This window comes from Schistocerca americana, chromosome 2 (genome assembly GCF_021461395.2).
Source record: "Schistocerca americana isolate TAMUIC-IGC-003095 chromosome 2, iqSchAmer2.1, whole genome shotgun sequence".
In the NCBI taxonomy this organism is placed as follows: Eukaryota; Metazoa; Arthropoda; class Insecta; order Orthoptera; family Acrididae; genus Schistocerca; species Schistocerca americana.
This window is the reverse complement of record NC_060120.1, coordinates 962,226,362-962,248,030: the sequence shown is the minus strand read 5'-3', so window position 1 is coordinate 962,248,030 and position 21,669 is coordinate 962,226,362.

Sequence of the window (21,669 nt, the reverse complement as noted above, 5' to 3'; positions counted from 1 at the left end):
AAGGGATTTAACCAACGCTACGGTGTAGACTACAGTGAGACCTTCAGTCCAGTAGCTAAGTTGAAAACAATTCGTTCAATGTTAAGTGTTGCTGCAGCTGAAAAGATGCATCTAATACAGTTTGATGTGTCTACAGCATTCTTGTATGGAGAACTAGAGGAAATAATATTCAAGCATCAGCCAGAAGGATTTAATGATGGCACAGAGAGAGTTTGCAAATTAAGGCGAAGTTTGTATGGACTTAAGAGAGCCCCAAGATGTTGGAGTAAACGGTTTGGAGCATTTCTCATGTCAGCAGGTTTTAAGGCAAGTGATGCAGATCCTTGTTTACATATCAAAGAAGAAGGTGGCAAGAAACTGTTAGTTGCTCTTTATGTTGATGATGAGTTAGTTATGGCAAGTGATCAGCTGGATACCAGAAAGTTTGTTGATGAGTTGAAGGCTGAATTTAAGATCACTATGAATCCAGCATCATATTTCCTTGGACTTGAGATAAAACACTTTAATGATGGTGCAATCAAGATAAGTCAACAAGCCTATGCAAAGAAGATTCTGGAGCATTTCAGTTTTCAAGAGTGCAAACCTGTCTCAATACCAATTGTAAAGGAACCAGATAAATTACAGGTAGAGGGAAAGAATGCAGAGAAGTGTAACTTTCCCTATCGGCAAGCAGTTGGAGCACTGATGTACCTGATGCTTGTAACGAGACCTGACCTGGCCTATAGTGTGAGCTTCCTGTCTCGAACTCTTGACACAGCATCAACAGAAGATGTAGTGCGACTAAAGCGAATACTCCAGTATGTAGCAGATACATGTGACCTAGGCATAATCTATTGTCCAAATTTGTGCAGTGGCATATTAGATTACTACAGTGATGCAGACTTTGGAGGGTGCAACAAAACTGGATGGTCGACAACTGGTGTACTTATTACAAATGCAGGTGGAGCTATCTCCTGGCTCAGCCAAAGACAGGCAGTGACTGCAACATCTACAACAGAAGCAGAGCTGGTATCTGCAACAGAAGCTGTGAAGGAGACAATTTATCTGTGTAGACTTTTTAGAGGAATGAGAAAGCTGAGTGGAGTTCCAGTCCTTAAGGTTGACAATCAGGCAACAGTGAAACTGGCACAAAACCCCGAGTTCCATCATTGCACTAAGCATATAAAAATAAAGTATTTCTCCGTCCGAGAAAAGGTATTGGAAGGAGAGTTAGGCATTCAACATATTTCAACTGAGGACCAGTTAGCAGATATACTGACGAAGCCGCTGCCAAAACCAAGACTGTTGGATTTATGTCATAAGATGGGTATTTCATGTTGATGTGTTCCCTTTTTTTCTTAAGGGGCTCCGGAAAGGCTCAAAATCATGAAAAGTTCAATTTTTACTTTTTTGCGTTTTCTGAATCTGCAGACTATTACCTTTTAATAGATATATAATTTATTCAATTCCGAAGACTACAACTATTTTTAAAATTTTTTTGAAATGTGTTCTACATGGGCGTGACCCACTGTGGCGCTGTTAAACTGCTGTCAAATGGTGTTATTATTAACGTCCGAGTTCATCAGGTACATTTTAGCGATGTGAGATAAAGTATGTGTTTTGGCTAACCTGTGATCGTTGAATATATATCGCTGGTGTGATTGTCGATTGTTTCTGTTTATTTACTCTGTCGTTATTTCGAAAATATTCGTAATTAATTCTGTTTCTTGAGTCTCTGCTTTGTTGAAGTATAATAATGAGTAAAAGTAAAGTTATTAGAAATCCTCTGAAGGCTTTTAAGAAAAGGAGAAATGTTGGAAAGCCAAAGGTTTGTGTTATTACTGTAAATAATAACATTCTAACATGGTACGAGCGATGCTTGCTTTAGACAAGGAACGCCTTCGGGCTGCAGACAGGGCTGTAAAGAGTCTAGAAATACAAGCAAGAGTAAACAGGAGGAGGAACAAGAGGAAGCTGGAGGAGGAATTTGCAGAGGATGAAGATAATCCATCCTATGAACCTGGAATGCACTAAAAAGTTAATCCAATCTTTGTCGCTCGATTCCCAAAACTTTTATTTTCTCATACTAATTACATGTTTTCTAAGGATCTTCCAAACATATTTGTTTCAAACTTTCAGTAAATGTTACACAGTACCTTCTGCATAATTTAACACAGCCTTTTTCCAAAAAACTGTATATTTTTGAATATATAAATAAAAAATTGCAAAAAAATGTTGTGAATTTTCATTACAATTGAAAAAAAATCATCTTTAATAACTGAACTAAAATTTTGTAAAATCCCTGTGTTAAGTTGTAGCCCATATTCCAATAAATAATCTGTAAAAAGTTCAACTTCCTACCTCAAATACTTTGTGAGGAAAGATGTAATTTATAAGCGTTATTTTAACATTGCAAGTATAGGGCGTTCCGGAGCCCCTTAATTAAATAAGGGAAAGTGTTACAGTTATATGTGTTTGTATTTAATTAAGTGGCAGACAAAAGTTGGCAGTACTTGTGCTCTAGAGTCTTCGGAGAGATAAGTACTCGAAACTAGGGCTTTGACGATATGTGTCTTTGTGTGGCTGTACAATGTGAAATAAACGTAATGTTCAGTGAGGTAGACAGATTCTTTTTAAACCTAAAACAAGTAAAAGTAACAATACGTTGGCAGAAAGCCTTTGGTATGCAATCACGAAGCAATTTCTGTGCTGCCTTCTCATTGTGAGAGTGCGGCGACTACAGTAAAGTGGCAGTGGGGCATCAGTTATTAGCTGCTAGAGACCTGATGGTGGTATTAGTCTCTTGCAGTACATCGGTAGGGTGCGTTTAGAATACAATCATGAACATATTGCAGTGTTGCATCATCAGTGTGAGGGTGCGGGAACTACAGTAAAGTAGCAGGGGTGCATTAGTTACAAGCTACTAGAGACTGGAGAGTGGTATTAGTCTCTTGGAGATACGTTCCCAGGAAGCCTTTGGTATGCAATCGTGAAGCAATTTCTGTATTGCCTTGTCAATGTGAGATGGGGACGACTACAGTAATGTCATAGTGGTGCAACATTTACAAGCTACTACATACCTGAGGGCGGTATTAGTCTCTTGGAGATAAGTCGGCAGGTGTCCTGTTGTTTGTAATCACGAAGCAATTTCTGTGTAGCAGCGTCAGTGTGAGGCTGTGGGGGCCCACAGTAAAGTGGCAGCAGTGCATCAGCTACAAGCTACAACAGACCTGTGTGTGGTATTAGACTCTTGAGATACGTCAGCATGGTGGCTGTGGTATGCAATGGCGATAAAATTTCTGTGTTGCATCGTCAGTGTGAGGGTGCAAGGACTACAGTAAAGTGGCAGTGGTGCAACAGTCACAACGTACTAGAGACATGAGGTTGATCTTAGTCTCTTGGAGATACGTCGGCACAGAGCCTGTGGCATGCAAGTGCAAAACAATTTCTGTGTTGCATCATCAGTGTGGCAGTGCGGGAACTACAGTAAAGTGGTAGTGGTGCATCAGTTACAAGCTACTAGAGACCTGCAGGTGGTATTAGTCTCTTGAGATACGTCAGCTTGTAGCATGTAGTATGCAATGATGATGCAATTTCTGTGTTGCATCGTCAGTGTGAGGATGCGGGGACGGCAGTCAAGTGGCAGTGGTGCATCAGTTACAAGTTAGTAAAGACTTGAGGGAGGTATTAGTCTCTTCTAGATATGTTGGCAGAGAGCCTGTAGTGTACAATTGCTGAGCAATTTCTGTGTTGCATTATCAGTGTGAGGTTTTCAAGGAGTACAGTACAGAGGTAACAGTGCATCAGTTACAAGCTACTAGAGACCTGTTGGTGGTATTAGTATCTTTGAGATACTGCGGCAGGGAAACTGTAGTATGCAGTCATGAAGCAATTTCTGTGTTGCATCGCCAGTGTGATGGTATGGGGACTACAGTAATGTTTCAGTGGTGCATCAGTTACAAGCTGCTAGTGACATGAGGGTGGTATTAGTCTCTCAGAGACAATTCGGGGGGGGGGGGGGGGGGGGGGGAGCCTGAAGTATCCCATGGCAAAGAAATGTGTGTGTCACATCATCAGCGTGAGGATAGGTGGACTACAGAAAAGTAGCAGCGGGGCATCAGTTACAAGCTACTAGAGACTTGACAGCAGTATTAGTCTCTTGAAGATACAGTGGCAGGGAACCTGTAGTATGCAGTTGCTAAATAATTTCTGTGTCTCATCGTCAATGTAAGGGTGTGGGCCTAAAGTAAAGAGGCAACGTTGCATCAATTATAAGCTACTAGAGACCTGCGTGTGATATTAATCTCTTGGAGGTACTTCGCTGGGAGGTAGTTGTATGCAATCCCTAAGAAATATTTGTCTCGCATCGTCAATGTGAGGATGTGGGGACTACAGTACAGGTGCAGCAGTGCGTCAGTTACAAGCTATTTGATACCTGAGGGTGATATTAGTCTCTTGGAGGAACGTCAGCAGAGGGCCAGTAGTATGCAAGTGCAAGGCAATTTCCTTGTTGCACATTCAGTGTGAGGGTGCAGGGAGTACAGTAAAATGGCTGTTGTGCATCAGTTACAGCTACTACAGGTATTATTCTATTGGATATATTTCGGCAGGGAGTCTGTGTTATGTAATCGCGAAGAAATATCTTTGACCAATCGTCAGTGACAGGGCGCGGGAATTAGTAGAGATCTGAGGATGATATTATTCTGTTGGAGATACATCGTCAGGGAGCCGGTAATATGCAATCATAAAGCAATTTCTGTGTTGCATTGTCAGTGTTAGGGTGCAGTGACTACAGTATAGTAGCAGCAGTGCATCAGTCAAAGGTACTAGAGACCTGAGGGTGTTATTACTGTTTTGAAAATACCTCAGCAGGGAGCCTCTAGTATTCAATCGCAAATAAATTTCTTTGTTGTATCGCCTGTGTGAGGGTTTGAGAACTACAGTAAAGTGGCAGCGGTGCATCAGTTACAAGCTACTAGAGATATGAGGGTGGTAATAGTCTCTTGGAAATACCTTGTCAATGACCCTGTTGTACGCAATCGCGAAGCAATTTCTGTGTCGGTTTGTCAGTGTTGGGATGTGTATACTACAGTAATGTGGCAGAAGAAATGCATCAGTCACAAGCCCCTAGAGACCTGAAAGCGTCGAAGGAAGGCGTGGACTTCAATAAAATCCAATGGGCAGTTGGAACATTCCAACTGTTGAAGTCACCTGGCCCAGTTGGAATTTTTCTAGCTCTCCTGCAACAGGCTGGAGAAAATCTCATAAGAGTACTATGCAGGTTATTCGATGTTAGCCTAGCAGTAGAAATCATTCTCAATGTTTAGAGGACAGTGACGGCTGTCTTCATTCCAAAGCCAGGGAGAATTGATCGTACCAATGCCAAGGATATGAGACCAATCAGTTGTCCTTCTTCATTCTCAACACATTGGAAAAACTTATAAATGTATATGTTGGGGAGAGGAGGCTAATTAGAGCCCTGCTGCATTCAAACCAACACACACATCAATCAGGTAAATCATATGAGACAGCTCTCCACCAACTCATTGCGAAAGTGGAGAAAGGATTTCACTTCCAAGAAATAGCCTTCTGTATCTTCCTGGATATCGAGGGGGCCTTCAACAACACGACCTTAGATTCCATGGTAAGGGCAGCAGAGTTGCATGACCTAGGGACCACTATATGTAACTGGGCCAGAGCCATGCTTCGTGGAAGTAAGGTAGAAGCTAACATGATAAATGAAAAGATGGTGATTAACACCACTAGAGGCTGCCCACAAGGAGGAGTTCTGTCAGCTTTATTGTGGAATCTAGTGGTGAACGAACTCATTGAGGAACTAAATTCCAGACAATGCTTCTGCCAAGGATACCCAGGTGACCTTATCATAGTAATACTTGGCAAATTTACTGACTTAGTTAGAAATATGGCACAAGGAGGATTGGACATTGTGGAAAATTGGTGCATTAAATAGGATCTGAGTGTTAATCCTAAGAAGACTGTTATGGTGCCATTTACAAAGAGGTGGTTCCAACACTCAAGTTGGAATCTAAGGCTCTACAATGAAACTCTACCTGTGAAGGGGATAGTGACATACCTAGGGTTAACCTTAGATGAGACAAGGAGGAGTTCTGTCACCTTTATTGTGGAATCTAGTGGTGAACGAACTCATTGAGGAACTAAATTCCAGACAATGCTTCTGCCAAGGATACCCAGGTGACCTTATCATAGTAATACTTGGTAGATTTACTGACTTAGTTAGAAATGTGGCACAAGGGGGATTGGACATTGTGGAAAATTGGTGCATTAAATAGGATCTGAGTGTTAATCCTAAGAAGACTGTTATGGTGCCATTTACAAAGAGGTGATTCCAACACTCAAGTTGGAATCTAAGGCTCTACAACGAAACTCTACCTGTGAAGGGGATAGTGACATATCTAGGGTTAACCTTAGATGAGAAACTAACATGGATCTCTCACATTGAGAATATCTGCGCCAAGGCAAAAAGTACTCTAGTGAGTACCAGCAGGGCTTGTGGTAAAAACTGGGGCATAAGCCCTAGAGGTATGCACTGGATATACACCACAGTGGTTAGACCTAGGATTTCCTATGGAGCTGTGGTGTGGTGGAAGAAGGTGGAACAGTGGGTTGCAGCTGAGGGCTTGCTAAGGTGCAGAGACTGGCCTACTTAGCCATAACAGACGCAATTAGCAGCACACCAAGCGCTGGGATGGAAGCCATGCTGAACATGCCTCTACTACACCTTTGGGTCAAGATGGAGGCAGCAGCTGGGGCATACAGACTTAAAACTGACAAAAACTGGATCTCATCGAGACATCGGGAATCACACACTAACATAGTGAGTGAGATAAACATAGCAATGGCTGGGGAAATGCCTGCCGACTATATAATAACCCCCATCTGCTTCAACAAGCCTTACGATATAATAATTGGAAGCAGGGTGCAGTGGGAAAAACAGTTCGACCCGATATGGGGGACATTGTTTGAATCCAAGTGGGTCGAAATCAGACCAAGGCATTGGGGCAGGGGTGTACGAGGTTCAGCCAAAACTAGAGGGCATTATCCCTCTATAAAACTAGCCTCTGTATTCCAAGCTGAAATTACTGCAATCAGGGTATGTGTGGAGGAGAATATGCATAGGGTGCTACAATGACCTTAGCATCTACATCTATTCAGACAGCCAGGCAGCCCTGAAATCTCTGGCAACTCCTGCAACAAGATCTATAACTGTTGCAGAATGCCACAGGGCTCTGGTGGAGCTAGCAGGAAGCAATAGGGTAAACATAGTTTGGGTCCCTGGCCACTCAGGGATCTGTGGCAATGAACAAGCCGACAGATTGGCCAGGATGGGGCAACGACTCCATTTATTGGACCGGAAACTGTCGTGACAATCACCAAGGGTATGATCAAACTAGAACTACGGAACTGGCTCTAGAAACAGCACATAGAATATTGGACCAAGAACCATAAACAAAAACGTGCTAAGGTAATGATGACCTAGCAGTGTATTAAAAGAAACTCTGTAATCCTGGGATTGAAAAGGAAAAAGATCTAACTCATGTCTGGACTGATGACCAGCGATGGTAATTTCAAAAAACACCTACACACAATGAGTATAACGGATGAAGACCCCAAATGTAGGGTCTGTGATGAGGATGAAGAGGCTGCATCACACCTAATATTCGAATGCATGACAATGGAGAGCAAAAGATACAGAAGAACCCTAAATGTTGGATCTGTGATGAGGGTGAAGAGGCTGCATCACACCTAATCTTCGAATGCATGACAATGGAGAGCAAAAGATGCAGAATCTTCAGGACAACTAGACCTGAAGAAATTGTGTCTAACAAAAAACTGGTAAAGGGACTCCTTGCACAATTTAATGGAATTGGCAGGCTTTACTAATTACACAGGGAGAGATACCACACAATAAACTCGGTTTCAGTGTGGGCATGGCCAGTAAGACCTAAGCTTTTTTAGCTTCCCTGTCAAAATCACATCAAATCAGATCAATCAGTATGAAGGTACGGGGGCTAAAGTTAAGTGGCAGCGATGACTCAGTTACATCCTACTAGAGACGTGTGAGTGATACTATTCTGTTGGAGATACGTCGCGGGGAGCCTGTAGTGTGCAAACGCAAAGCAATTTCTGTGTCACATCCTCAATGTGAGGGTTGCGGAATACAGCAAAGTGGCAGCAGTGCATCTGTTAAAAACTCCTAGAGACCTGAAGGCGGTGTTAGTCTCTTGGAGACATCTCGGCAGGTAGACTGTAGTGTGAATGGGGGAGCAAATTCCGTGTCTCATTGTGTGTGTGAGGTCGGGCAACTACAGGAAAGTGGCAACTGATCCACTGCTGCCACTTTACTGTAGTACGCACACCCTAACACTAACGATGATACACAGAACATGATTCGCAATTTCATACTACAGGCTCCATGCAGACATTTATCCAAGAGACTAATAGCACTCCCATGTCTCCATTAGCTTGTAACTGATGCACCACTGCCACTTTACTGTAGTCCCAGCACAATCACACTGTCACGATACAGAAATTGCTTCACAATTGCATACTACAGGCTCCCGGCCAAAGTATCTCCAAGAGACTAATACCACCTTCATGCCCGTAGTAGCTTGTAACTGATGCACTGCTGACACATAACTGTAGTCCCCACACCTTCACACCTGACGAAGCGACACATAAATTGCTTTGCGACTGCTTAATACAGGCTTACTGCCTATGTATCTCCAAGTGACTAATACCGCCCTCAGGACGCAAGTAGCTTGTAACTGATACACCGCTTCCACTGTACTGTAGTCCCCGCATCCTCACACTGACGAAGTGACACAGAAATTACTTTGCGATTTCGTACTACAGGCTGGCTGCCAACGTATTTCCAAGAGACTGTTACCACCCTCAGGTCTCTAGTAGCTCTTAACTGATGCACCACTGCCACTCTTCTGTAGTCCCGCACCCCCACACTGAAGATGCGACACCGAAATTTCTTTGCGATTACTTACTACAGGCTCCCTTGCGATGTATCTCCAAGAAATCTATACCACCCTCAAGTCTCTAGTAGCTTGTAACTGATGAACCATTGCCATTTTACTGTACTCCCCACACCCTCACACTGACGATGCGCCATAGAAATTACCTAGGAATTGCATACTACACTCCAATGCTGACCTGTCTCTGAGAGACTAATACCAACCTAAGGTCTCTAGTAGCATGAAACCGATGCACCACTGACAATTTACTGTAATCCCTGTACCCTCACAATGATGATGTGTGACAGAAATTGCAATACAACTACAGCCTCCCTACTGACTTGAATCCAAGAGACTAAACTGAACTCGATATCTAGTAGATTGTAGCTGATGCATCACTGCCACTTTACTGTAGTCCCCACACCCTCAAACTGACAATGCAACACTAAAATTGCTTCACCAATGCATACTACAAGTTCTCTGCAGACGTGTCTCCAAAAGAGTAATACGGCCTTCAGGTCTCTAGTAGCTTCTAACTGATGCGCCTTTGCCACGTTACTGTAGTCCCCACACCCTCACACTGACGATGCAACAAAGATTATGTTGTACAGCCTCCCTGCCGACATATCTCCAAGAGACTAATACCACCCTCAGAGCTTTAGTAGCTTACAACTGACGCACAGCTCTGTACTAGCTGGTAACTGATGCACCGCTGCCACTATGCTGTTGTCCCTGCACCCTCTCAGTGACGATGAAAAATAGAAATTGATTCACAACTGCATACTACAGACACCTTGCCGACGTATCTCCAAGAGACTAATAACACACTCTGTTCTCTACTAGCTTGTAACAGATACACCGCTGCCACTTTACTGTCATACCCTCACCCTCACAATGACAATGCGACAAAGAAAATGCTTCACAGTTGCATACTACAGGCTCCCTGACAATGTATCTCTAACAGACGAATACCACATTCAGGTATGTAGTAGCTCGTAACTGATCCACCACAGCCAGTTTTCTGTAGTCCCCGCATCTTCACATTGACAATGTGACACAGAAATTGCTTCACGTTTACATAATACAGGCTAACTGCGACGTATCTAAAGTAGACTAATATCACATTCAGGTCTCTAGAAGCTTGTAACTGATGCACTGTTGCCACTTTACTGTACCCCCCGCACCCTCACACAGACGTAACGACACAGATATCTTAGCGATTGCATACTACAACCTAATTGCTGAGGTATCTCCAAAAGACTAATACCACCCTCAGGTCTCTAGTAGCTTGTAACTGTTGCACCGCTGACACTTTACTGTAGTTGCCATACACACACAGTGACGATGCGACACAGAAATTGCTTCCTGTTGCGTATTAAGGGCTGCTTGCCGACTTACCTCCAATAGACTAATACCGTCCTCAAGTCTCTAATAGCTTGTAACTGATGCACTACTGCCACTTTACTGTAGTCCCCACTCCCTCACACTGACGATGCAACTCAGAAATTCCTTGACGAGTATATGCTACATGCTCTCTAACGACGTATCTCCAAGAGACTAATGCCACCCTCAGGACTCTAGTAGCATGCAACTGATGCACCATTGGTTCTTTGCTGCATTCCTCACACTGTCACACTAAAGATGCAATACTGAAATTGCATAACTATTGCATACTACAACAGCAATGCTGACATATCTCTAAGAGATTAATACCACCCTCAGGTCTCTAGTAGCTTTCAACTGATGCAGTGTTACCACTTTACTGTACTCCCTGCACCCTCACTGTGACGATTCAATACAGTAATTGCTTCCCAACTGCGTATTACATGATGCTTGCCAACTTAGCTCGAATAGACTAATACCATCCTCAAGTTTCTAATAGCTTGTAGATGATGGACCACTGCCACTTTACTGCAGCCCATGCACCCTCACACTGCCGATGCGACACAGAAATTGCTTCGTGTTTGCATACTACGTGCTCCCTGCCGACGTATCTCCAAGTGACTAATACCACCCCCAGAGCTTTAGTAGCTTATAACTGATGCACAGCTGCCACTTTACCGTAGTTCCCGCACCATCACACTGACAATGGAACACAGAAATTTTTTCGCAATTGCACACTACAGGGTCCCCACCGACGTATCTCCAAGAGACTAATACCGCATTCAGGTCTCTAGTAGCATCTAACTGATGCTCAGCTACCACTTTACTGAATTCTCCGCACCATCACACTGACGATGCGACACAAAAACTGCTTCGCTATTGCATACTACTGGCTCCCAGCCGACGAATATCCAAGATACTAATACTGCCCTCAGGTCTTTAGTACCTTGTAACTCATGCACTGCTTCCACTTTACTGTAGTCCCCGGACCCCCACACTGACGATGCATCACAGAAATTGCTTCGCAATTGCGCACTACAGGCTCCCTGACGAAATATCTCCAAGAGTCTAATACCGCAGTCAGTACTCTAGTAGCTTTTAACTGATGCTTCGCATCCATTTTACTGTAGTGATCGCACCTACACACTGACGTCACAACACAGAAAATGCTTCGCGATTGCATACTACAGGCTCCCTGCCGACATATCTGCAAGATACACTCCTGGAAATGGAAAAAAGAACACATTGACACCGGTGTGTCAGACCCACCATACTTGCTCCGGACACTGCGAGAGGGCTGTACAAGCAATGATCACACGCACGGCACAGCGGACACACCAGGAACCGCGGTGTTGGCCGTCGAATGGCGCTAGCTGCGCAGCATTTGTGCACCGCCGCCGTCAATGTCAGCCAGTTTGCCGTGGCATACGGAGCTCCACCGCAGTCTTTAACACTGGTAGCATGCCGCGACAGCGTGGACGTGAACCGTATGTGCAGTTGACGGACTTTGAGCGAGGGCGTATAGTGGGCATGCGGGAGGCCGGGTGGACGTACCGCCGAATTGCGCAACACGTGGGGCGTGAGGTCTCCACAGTACATCGATGTTGTCGCCAGTGGTCGGCGGAAGGTGCACGTGCCCGTCGACCTGGGACCGGACCGCAGCGACGCACGGATGCACTCCAAGACCGTAGGATCCTACGCAGTGCCGTAGGGGACCGCACCGCCACTTCCCAGCAAATTAGGGACACTGTTGCTTCTGGGGTATCGGCGAGGACCATTCGCAACCGTCTCCATAAAGCTGGGCTACGGTCCCGCACACCGTTAGGCCGTCTTCCGCTCACGCCCCAACATCGCGCAGCCCGCCTCCAGTGGTGTCGCGACAGGCGTGAATGGAGGGACGAATGGAGACGTGTCGTCTTCAGCGATGAGAGTCGCTTCTGCCTTGGTGCCAATGATGGTCGTATGCGTGTTTGGCGCCGTGCAGGTGAGCGCCACAATCAGGACTGCATACGACCGAGGCACACAGGGCCAACACCCGGCATCATGGTGTGGGGAGCGATCTCCTACACTGGCCGTACACCACTGGTGATCGTCGAGGGGACACTGAATAGTGCACGGTACATCCAAACCGTCATCGAACCCATCGTTCTACCATTCCTAGACCGGCAAGGGAACTTGCTGTTCCAACAGGACAACGCACGTCCGCATGTATCCCGTGCCACCCAACGTGCTCTAGAAGGTGTAAGTCAACTACCCTGGCCAGCAAGATCTCCGGATCTGTCCCCCATTGAGCATGTTTGGGACTGGATGAAGCGTCGTCTCACGCGGTCTGCACGTCCAGCACGAACGCTGGTCCAACTGAGGCGCCAGGTGGAAATGGCATGGCAAGCCGTTCCACAGGACTACATCCAGCATCTCTACGATCGTCTCCATGGGAGAATAGCAGCCTGCATTGCTGCGAAAGGTGGATATACACTGTACTAGTGCCGACATTGTGCATGCTCTGTTGCCTGTGTCTATGTGCCTGTGGTTCTGTCAGTGTGATCATGTGATGTATCTGACCCCAGGAATGTGTCATTAAAGTTTCCCCTTCCTGGGACAATGAATTCACGGTGTTCTTATTTCAATTTCCAGGAGTGTATTAATACTACCCTGAGGTCTCTAGTGGCTTGTAACTGATGCACCGCTGTCACTTTACTGTAGTCCTTGCACCCTCACACTGACGATGCAACACAGAAGTTGCTTTGTGCTTGCATGCTACAGGCTGCCTCCCGACGTATCGCTAAGAGACTGATACCATCGTGTGGTCTCTTATAACTTGTAACTTATGCGCTCCTGCCACTTTACTGTTTGGCAAGCGACAGATATCAGACATCGTCAAACCACCACTGGAGCAACTGTTTTCCTGGACTTACGAAGTTTTGCGCCGAAACACGCATACGATGGAAATCTCCTAAAATGGGAAGTCAGCAGTGGTGTCAATAGAATGAGTCAAGCCATCTTACATGCCTGCTGATGGTAACGAAGAACCTCACGCAGCAAACAAGCCAGCACCGAGGATATCGGAGGAAACAATTCCTCTTGTGCCTCCACCGTCCAGTGGGAAGACATCGCCCGAGCAAATACCGCATAGACATACACGAGCAGGTCGGTGGGTACGCTTCAAGTACCCATACGTCCTGGGTGCTCCACACTTTCAGCAGGGAGGCGAACGACAGTGATTTCAAGTGGCCGCGCTAAAAGCAGAGAGGTTGCTACGCAGCGGAGTATGACTGCACTCGGATTTTGCTTTGGTTCCTAGATTGTTCTTAGTTTTTGTGTTTGACAACTTCGTGTTGGTTTCTGGAATTATTTTGTGTGTTTTTGTGTGACTGCTAATTTGATTCGGTTTAATGGATGCAGTCAAACAATAAAAGCAAAGTAACACTCTCAAGAAGTTCTGTGTTATTTCAGCAGTATATATTAGTAACTTCAGTGGTGACACCAATATTACGAACACGAAAAGCAATAAAAGTGACCACAAGAATGGAAGGTACTCGATCACGTACAGAAATTGGACGGCAGGAAGACGAAAGCAGCGGAGTTCATGCTACTCCAATTAAAAATTCATCAGTGCCGTTTCGTAATAGCGGCGAATCAGAAACAGGTTTAGTCTCGCGGGTGGCTCTACGTTTACCACCGTTTTGGCCACAGCACCCGAAAATTTGGTTTGCACAGGCAGAAGCAAATTTCCTGTATAGTGGAATAACGAACGAGAAAACAAGTAGTAAGCCAGCTGGACCAAAACTACGTATCTATGGTGGAAGATATAATTGTCAGCCCACCATCTGAAAACTGTTACCAGCACCTGAAGTCAGGGTGAATACATCGGGTTTCCAAGTCTGTTGAGCAACAAATCCTACATTTATTGTATCATGAAGGGATGGGAGACAAGACGCCTTCGCGATTTCTCCGACGCCTGAGAAGCCTCGCAGAGGAGACGGAAATGCCAGACTCAGTGCTGCGAGTAGACAAGTCGCCTACCTGTATCAGTGCAAACCATCGTACATTCACGCATGGAACTAAATTTAGATAAGCTGGCAGAGATGGCTAACTGAGTGCAGGAAACAATTTCTCTTCCGCTACTACTAATCACAGAGCTTCCAAGATATTATACAGCAGCGTCAACAGAGATGGCCGCAGCCTCACAGCGGAAGTACCATACAGATATACAGGACGAGTTGCAACAGTTGTCAAATGAAGTACAGCAACCGTCATGCCAAGTAGAGACGTTAACAGTGCAGTATGAGCAAACGGAAGTTGACGATAAAGAGAAAGAAATTCAGAGACGTCGGAAAATGTTTTCTCAATCACCAGCTGGGAGCAACAGCCCGAGCCCACATAGACGTCAGTTTTGTTGGTATCACGAGCGTTTTGGTGAACGTACAACACGTTATTTACAGTGCCAACAAAAAAATCATTCTTGTACAGACTCTTTGTGGAAGACGAACTTTCGCGGTGCAAGTTCCTTGTAGACACAGGGTCTGATGCTTCCTTACATCCGCACAAGATGTTACGTATTCGTGTGAAGCCAATGCCCTTACAGTTTCCTGCAGCAAACAACTCGGTGATTAAGGCATTTGGTGAATTAACTCTGTCGCTAGATTTCGGACTGGGGAAGAGATATCAGTGGCAGTTTACTGTAACTGATGCAGCAGAACACGTGTTCATTGTAGTGGATTCTGCGAGAGCTTATATGCAAATTCCCGTGGCGGCAGAAAACGTCCAGAAGACAGCTATAACTACCCTGTTTGGCCTTTTCGAACACATGTATATGCCTTAATAGGAGCAGACTTCCTCACGAATTTCAGCTTGCTGCCTGATGTCAGGAATGGCTGTCTAATCGATAATACTTACGGTTGCAGTACAAGAGGCACCCAGACACCTTATCCCATGAAACAAGTGCGAGAACCATTCGTCACAAATGAATTTACGCAGCTGTTTCAACATTTTCCCGAGATTGTTACGCCACAATACGAGAAGAAAGACGTGAAACATAATACGCAACATTTTATCAAAACCACACCAGGTCCACCAGTGTCTGCACGGCCACGGAAATTACCACATGACCGCCCAGTAATAGCAAAACAAGAATTTGAGAAGTTGTTGAAGGAAAACATTATGCGTCCGTCTGACAGTCCGTGGGCTTCGCCATTGCATTTAATTCCCAAGAAAGACAAAACGTGGAGACCCTGTGGCGATTTCCGGGCACTAAACGCAAGGACAATACCAGATAAGTAACCGGTTCCGAATTTACAGGAGTTTAACAGTTTTCTAGCGGGATCACGTGTGTTCAGTGTAGTGGATTCTGCGAGAACTTATATGCAATTTCCAGTAGCGGCAGAACACATGTATATGGCTTTTGGACTTAAAAATGCAGCCCAGACATGGCAAAGGTTTATCGACGAGGTTTTGCGTGGCCTGCATTTTTGTTTCTTTTACATTGACGACATTCTGGTATTTTCTAAAACTACAACCGAGCATAAGGACCATCTGACACATGTTTTTTGACGCCTCAGTGGTTATGGTGTGACCATTAATTTCAAGAAATGTGTCCTAGGACAAAACCACGTGACTTTTTTAGGGTATTTAGTTACCGCAGCAGGAATTACTCCAACGCCGGAGAAGGTGCAAGCGAGACAGCAAGTATCAGCCCCGACCACATACCAAGAATTACGAAGATTTCTAGGGATGGTAAATTTCTACAGGCGGCGCTTACCAGGGAAGGCGGAGAAACAGCAGCTGTTGACAGCAGCACTCGCAGGTGCCAACGCTAAAGCTAAGCGCGGAATTCAGTGTTCTATGGAAATGTAAAGCTCGTTCGAGGCAGTGAAACAAAGTGCAGTTAACGCAACGCTTCTAGCACACCCTGATCCGACCGCAACTTCGGCACTTGTTGTCGATGCAAGTCAGGCAGCCATAGGCGCAATCCTGCAACAATATGTTACTTTTGCGTGGCAGCCTTTGGTATTTTTTCCAGAAAATTAAATGCGCAGCCAAGAAGTTGGAGTGCATATGATCGTGAGTTGCTGGCGATTTTCGAGGCAATCAAATATTTCAGATCGTCAGTAGAGGCCAAAGACTTCACCGTTTTCACGGACCATAAACCCTTAACGTTTGTTTTCAAACAGCGAGGCAAACACAGTTCTCCGAGGCAAGACAGACAGGTTTAATTTATAGCTCAATTCACAATCGACATACGGCCTATAGAAAGGGCAGACAATTTTGCAGCAGATTATCATTACCGAATAAATGGCATATCCCAAACTATTAACTTTCACGAGTTGGCAGTGGCACAAAAGAAAGATGCAGACTTACAGCATTTCCTCTTGAACGAGAATACGGGTCTCCATCTAGTGCAAATTAGATTACCGAACTCGAGTTTCAAAGTTTGGTGCGACGTCTCTACAGATAGGAAGTGCTCATTTGTGCTAACAGACTACCGCAGATGAGCATTTCATAGTGTTCACGATCTGGCCAATCCTGGCATCAGGATCACGGTCTGCCTGGTGGTAGAACGTTTCATATGGCCCAGGGTAAGCAAAGAATGCAGTAGATGGGCGCAAGAATGTTTGGCCTACCAAAGAAGCAAAGTGGGTCGTCACGCCCATCCTCCATTAGGGACGTTTCCTGACAGTTGCGAAAGATTCGCTCATGTCCATCTTGACTTTGTGGGACCAATACCGCCCTCGGATGGTCTCCGCAACCTCCTTATGGTAATTGATCGATATACCCGTTGGGCGGAAGCCGTTCCGATAGCGGACATTTCAGGAGAAACGACAGCAAAGACCTTCACGGGCGTGTGGATAGCGCGTTTTGGATGTCCTGTACATGTAATCAAGGATAGAGGGCGACAGTTTGAGTCAACTTTATTTCAACAGTTAGCCAAGCTGTGTGGAATGAATCACCACAAAACTACCAGTTATCATCCCAAGGGTAACGGTATGATTGAAACATGGCATCGGACTTAAAAAGCAGATCTTATGTGTCATGAAGATAAATGGACACAGACTCTGCCTTTGGTATTGCTTGGTTTTTGCACTGCTTACAAGCCTGACTTAGGCACGTCTGCTGCAGAAATGATGTATGGCCAGAATATCCACGTATCAGCAGCCTTCATTGAAGACAGGAGCCCTACGACAGGAGAATTTGATACATCATCTGTGTTCATAGCGCAGTTACGACAACAAGTGTCGCATCTGGGTACAATTCCAGGCACTAGGCATGGACATCAACAAACATTCATGCGCAAAGACTTGAGCAGTTGTACCCGCATTATGTTGAGATCAGACATCGTCAAACCACCATTGCAACAACAGCATTCGGGGCCTTACAAAGTTCTGCGCTGAAACATGTGTACGATGCAAATCTCCTACAATGGGAAGTCAGCAGTGGTGTCAATAGAAAGGGTCAAGCCAGCTTACATGCCTGTTGATGGTTACGAAGAACCTCACCCAGCAAAAAATCCAGCACCGAGGATATCGGAGGAAACAATTTCTCTTGTGCCTCCACCGTCCAGTCTGCACTCATTGCCCAAGCAAGTATTGCATAGACATACACGAGCAGGTCGGCGGGTACGCTTCAAGTACCAATATGTACCTGGTGCTCCGCATTTTTAAGCAAGGAGGCTGTGTGGCGAACGACAGAAATTTCAAGTGGTTACACTAAAAGCAGAGGCGTTCCAATGCAGCAGAGTACGATTGTGCATGGAACCTCTTTAGCTCCACGATTATCCTTAGTTTTGCATTTGACCGCTTCGTGTTGGTATGTTCAATTAATTTGTGAGTTTTTGTGTGATTGCCAATTTAATTGTGTTTTTTGTATGCAGTCAGACAATAAAAGCCAAGTAACACACTCAAGAAGTTCTGCGATATTTCAGTACTATATATTAGTAACTTCAACTGTTGTCCCCACACTCTAACACTGTGATGCGATGCAGAAATTCCTTCATGAATGCATACTGCAGGCTCCAAGAGACTAGTACCACACTTAGGTCTCTAGTAGCTTGTAACAGATCCATCGCTGCCACTTTACTGTAGTCCCTGAACCCTCACATGACGACCTGACACAGAAATTGTTCCGTGATTGCATACTACATGCTCCCTGCTGACATATCTACAAATGACTAGTACTTCCCTCAGGTCCTTAGTATCTTGTAACTGACGCACAGCTGCCACTTTACTGTAGTCCCCGCACCCTTCACCGACAATGCAGCACAGATATTGCTTTCCGATTGCATACTACAGGCTACATGCTGATGAATCGCCAAGAGGCTAATACTGACTTCAGATCTCTAGTAGCTTGTAGCTGATGCACCACTGCTACTTTTCTGTAGTCATCGCATCCTCACACTTACTACGTGACACAGAAATTACTTCGCGATTGCTTATAACAGGATCCCTGCCGACGTATTGCTAAGAACTAATATTGCACGCAAGTCTCTAGTAGGTTCTAACTTACTGCTGCCACATTACTGTAGTCCCCACAGCTTCAATCTGACGTTGCGTCAAAGAAATTGCTTTGCGATTGCATACTACAGGTGCCATGCTGACGTATCACCAAGAGACAATACAATCCTCAGGTCTCTTAGAGCTTGTAACTTACGCACCACTGCCAGTTTACTGTAGTTCCTGCACCCACACACTGTTGATGCGACACACAAATTTTTTCACAATGCCAAGCAGAAATTGACTCGTGATTGCATACTACAGGCTCTCTGAAGAAGTATTTCCAAGAGTCTAACACCGCCATCACTATGCTAGCAGCTTGTAACTGATGCACCACTGCCACTTTACTGGAGTCCCCACATTCTCACACTGATGATGCAACACAGAAAATACTTCATGATTGCATACTACAGGCTCCCTGACAAAAAAACTCCAGGAGACTAATACCACCAATAGTGTACCACTATCTTGTAACTGGTGCACTGCTGCCACTTTACTGTGGTCCCCACCCGCACACACTGATAATGCACCACATAAATTGCTATGAGATTGCATACTACAGGCCCTCTGATGATGTATCTGCAAGAGACTAATACCACCCTCAGGTTTCTATAAGCTTGTAACTGATGCACCGCTGCCACGTTACTATAGTCGCCGGCCGCGGTGGTCTCACGGTTCTAGGCGCGCAGTCCGGAACTGTGCGACTGCTACGGTCGCAGGTTCGATTCCTGCCTCGGGCATGGATGTGTGTGATGTCCTTAGGTTAGTTAGGTTTAAGGTAGTTCTAAGTTCTAGGGGACTGATGACCACAGCAGCTGAGTCCTATAGTTCTCAGAGCCATTACTATAGTCCCCACACCCTCACACGGATGACACGACAGAGAAATTGCTTCTTGACTGTATAGTACAGGCTAACTGCCAACGTATCTTAAAGAGACTTATACCACCCTCAGGACTCTAGTAACTTGTAACTGATGCACTATTGCCTTTTTACTGTTATCCACACACCATCACACTGACAAAACATCACAGAAATTTCTTCACAATTGCATGCTATAGACCCCCTACCGATGTATTTCCAAGAGACTAATATCACATTCAGGTCTCTAGTAGCTTGTAACTGATGCACTGCTGTCACTTTACTATAGTCCCCGCTCCCTCACAATGATGATGCGACATAGAAAATTCTTCGTGATTACGTACTACAGGTCACCTGCTGACGTATCTCCAAGAGACCAATAACACCCTCAGTTCTCTAGTAGCTTGTAAATGATGCACCGCTGCCATTCTACTGTAATCCCGACACTCTCACACTGACGATGCAACACAGAAATTGTTTCACGATTTCATACTACAGGCTCCCAGCTAATGTATGTGCAAGAGACTAATACCACCCTCTGGTCTCTAGTAGCTTGTAACTGATGCACCACTGCCACCTTGCTGTAGTCCCCACACCCGCACACTGATGATACGACACAGAAATTTTTCGTGATTAAATTCTACATGCTAACTGCCAACGTATCTCCAAAAAATAAATACCGCCCATAGGTCTCCAGTAGCTTGTAACTGATTCACTGCTGACACTTCACTGTAGTCTCCGCACCCTCACACTGACGATCAGACACAGAAAATGATTTACGAGTGCATACTACAGGCTTCCTGCAGAAGTATCTCCAAGAGCCTAATACCGCCATCAGCGCTCTAGTGGCTTGTAACTGACCATTCTCAGGTCTTTTATAGCTTGTAACTGATGCACTGCTGCCACTTTACTGTAGTCCCCACTCCCTCACACTGACGATGCAACTCAGAAATTCCTTGACGAGTATATGCTACATGCTCTTTAACGACATATCTCCAAGAGACTAATGCCACCCTTAGGTCTCTAGTAGCTTGTAACTAAATCACCACTGACACTTTACTGTAGCCCCCACACCCACACACTGATGATCTGACACAGAAATTGTTTAGGGTTTGCTTACTATAGGCTCCCTGCCAATGTATCTCCAAGAAACTAATACCAACCTCAAGTCCCTAGTACCTTGTAGTTGATGCATCACTGCCACTTTACTGTAGCCCCCACACTGTCACTCTGATGATGCAACACGGAAATTGCTTTGCAATTGCACACTGCAAGAACACTGCCATGTATCTCCAACAGACTATTACCACTCTCAGGTGTCTAGTAGCCTGTAACTGATGCACCGCTGCCACTTTACTGTACTTCCCGCACCCTCACACTGTTGATGCGACACAGAAATTTTTTCACATGTCCATATTACAGGCTCCCTGCTGATGTACGTACACGAGACTAATACCACTCTCAGGTTTCTAGTAGCTTGTAACTGATGTGCTGCTGCCAATTTACTGTAGTCCCTGCACCTTCACACTGACAAAGGGACATATAAATTGCTTCACTTCCAGCCAACGTATCTCCAAGAGACTAACAGCACCCTCAGGTCTCTAGTAGCTAGTAACTGATGCACCGCTGCCACTTTACTGTAGTCGCTGCACTCTCACACTGACGATGTGACACAGAAATTGCTTCGCGATTGCGTACTACAGGCCTCCGCTGAATTATTTCTAAGAGACTAATATAGCCCTGAGGTCTCTCTAAGTTTGTAACTGATACACTGCTGCCACTTTACTGTAGTCTTCGCACCCTCACACTGATGATGCAACACAGAAATTGCTTCTCATTTGCATACCACAGGCTCCCTGCTGACAGAGCACAGCAATCAGTCTCCCTTTTATTGGAGGTTTTATTTGGCAAGTCTAGATTTCGGCTAGTGTCTAGCCATTATCAATGCACCATTTCAT